General features: G+C 40.1%; 1 pseudogene; it reads right to left on the bottom strand.

Moving 5' to 3' along the window:
* Positions 1-1,356: 1,356 nt before the first annotated feature.
* On the bottom strand, positions 1,357-1,722 carry LOC109458617 (large ribosomal subunit protein eL28; annotated as a pseudogene).
* Between the last annotated feature and the right edge of the window lie 592 nt (positions 1,723-2,314).

Genomic DNA, 2,314 nt, shown 5'->3' with positions numbered 1-2,314 from the left:
TAAAGAGGTCTGTAGACATTCTATCCAAAGCTCACCCATGCCCCACCTCCCCTACTCTAGCTGAATTCACCCACCTCATAAGGAAGGCAACTTGAGTCAAAGAGTTGTTTTCTTCTTTCTCTAAGAAATATGCTTTTCACTCTGCATTATATAGAGCATGCAAACCATGGATGCACCTTCTATACAGGACGTGAGTCTGTAGTTTGAAAAGTGAGAATTTACTTTTGGTATCTTGAAAGTCCTGATCCAACAACTTTCAGAGGGAAAACCTAAATGCTCTGGAAAAGGATTGTAACAGCCCTGTTGGGATTCATGCCTTGGTTTAGGCCCTGAGTGTTTGCCATTCTTCAGTTGCAATTGAGTTGCTAAAGGTTGAAAGCTGGTGATAACTTTTTTTTTTAATTTTTCAATTACACTTGACATTCAATATTATTTATATTAAATTCAGGTGTACAGCGTAGTGGTTAGACATTCATATAATTTATGAAGTGATCCCCTGATTATTCTAGTACCCACCTGACACCACAGTTATTAAATATTGCTGACTCTATTCCCTATATTGTACTTTACATCCCCATGACTAGTTTGTAACTCCCAATGTGTACTTCTTAATCCCTTCACCTTTTTCACCCATTCCCAACCCCTCTCCCATCTGGCAACTATCAAAGTGTTCTCTTTATCTAAGAGTTTCTTTCTGTTTCATTTGTTTATTTTGTTCTATAGATTCCACTTATAAGTGAAATCGTGTAACATTTGTCTTTCTCTGTCCGACTTAACTATACTCAACATCGTACCCTCTAGGTCCATCAATGTTATTGCAGATGGTATTATTTCATTCTTTTCTATGGCTGGGTAATATTCCATTGTATGTATGTACCACCTCTTTATCCATTCATCCATTCAGGGACACCGAGGTTGCCTTCATATCTTGGCTACTGGAAATAAAGCTGCAATAGACATATGGATGCACAGGTTCCCTTAAAGTAGCATTTTTGGTTTCTTCAGATGAATTCCCAGAAGTGGGATTCCTGGGTCCTTCTTTGTCTCTTGTTATAGCCTTTGTTTTAAAGTCTATTTTATCTGGCATTAAGTATTGCTACCCCAGTTTTATTTTTTCTTTTGTTTCCATTTTCATGAAATATCTTTTTCCAGCCCCTAACTTTCAGTCTGTGTGTGTCTTTCAATCTGAAATGAGTCTCTTATAGGCGGCATATGTAAGGGTCCTGTTTTCTTATCCATTCAGCTACCCTATGTCTTTTGATCTGAGCATTTAATCCATATACATGTAAAGTGATTGTTTTTTTGTTTTTTGGGAAAGTTGGTTGACACTTTATGCTTTATTGCTTTGGGGGGTGCTCAGGAGCTCTGGGAGGGGCGAGCCCGCTTCCTCTTCAGTGTCATGACTCCTGGCTGTGCAGGTCCACGCGGTACTTGTTCTTGTGGATCATGTTCAGGAAGCTGCTGATGGGTCCAGGGCATGTTGATGGTGGTCCACACATAGGAGGAAATCCGCTGGCCAGATCTCTGCATCATGATGACCACCACACCTTTGCGGTCAGCCTCTGGTGCCACGTCCACCGTCTTGCAGTGAATCAGCTGGTTGTAGCAGAAGGAGTTGTGGGTCTTCAGATTATTGGGTTCGGTGCTGTACCTCTGCTTGTTCCTTTTGATCAGAACTCTGGAGCAGTTGCACACAGCCATCCATTGCAGATGCACGGACATGGCAATAGCACCTCTCGCTATGGCGGCTGGAGACGGAAAGAGCTAAAGTGATTGTTGATAGATATGTAGTTATTGCCATTTTATTATTCATAATTTTGATCTTTTTAAATGTTTTATTCATCTTAAAGCAGTCCCTGTAAGATGCCTTGTAATAGTGGTTTGGTGGTGATGAACTCCTTCAGCTTTTTCTTGTCTGGGAAGCTCTTTATCTGTCCTTTGATTCTAAATGATAGCTTTGCTGGGTAGGGTAATCTTAGTTGCAGGTTCTTACTTTTCATCACGTTGAATATTTCGTGGCAATCCCTTTTGGCCTGCAATATGTCTATTGAGAAATCAACTGACCGTCTTATAGCAGCTCCCTTTAAGTAACTAACTGGTTTTCTATTACTCCTTTTAAGATTCTTTCATTGTCTTTAAACTTTGGCATTTTAATTATGATGTCTCTTGGTGTGGGCCTGTTTGGGTTCATCTTGTTTGGGACTCTCTGCAATTCCAAGGCTTGAATATCCATTTCCTTCACCAGGTTAGGAAGTTTTTTGTTATTATTTCTTCAAATAAGTTTTCAATTCCTTGCTCTCTCTCTTCTCCTTCT

Source organism: Rhinolophus sinicus, linkage group LG06, assembly GCF_036562045.2.
Source record: "Rhinolophus sinicus isolate RSC01 linkage group LG06, ASM3656204v1, whole genome shotgun sequence".
NCBI lineage: Eukaryota > Metazoa > Chordata > Mammalia > Chiroptera > Rhinolophidae > Rhinolophus > Rhinolophus sinicus.
The sequence above is the reverse complement of the archived record's forward strand: the minus strand, read 5'-3'. Positions and strand labels throughout refer to the sequence as shown.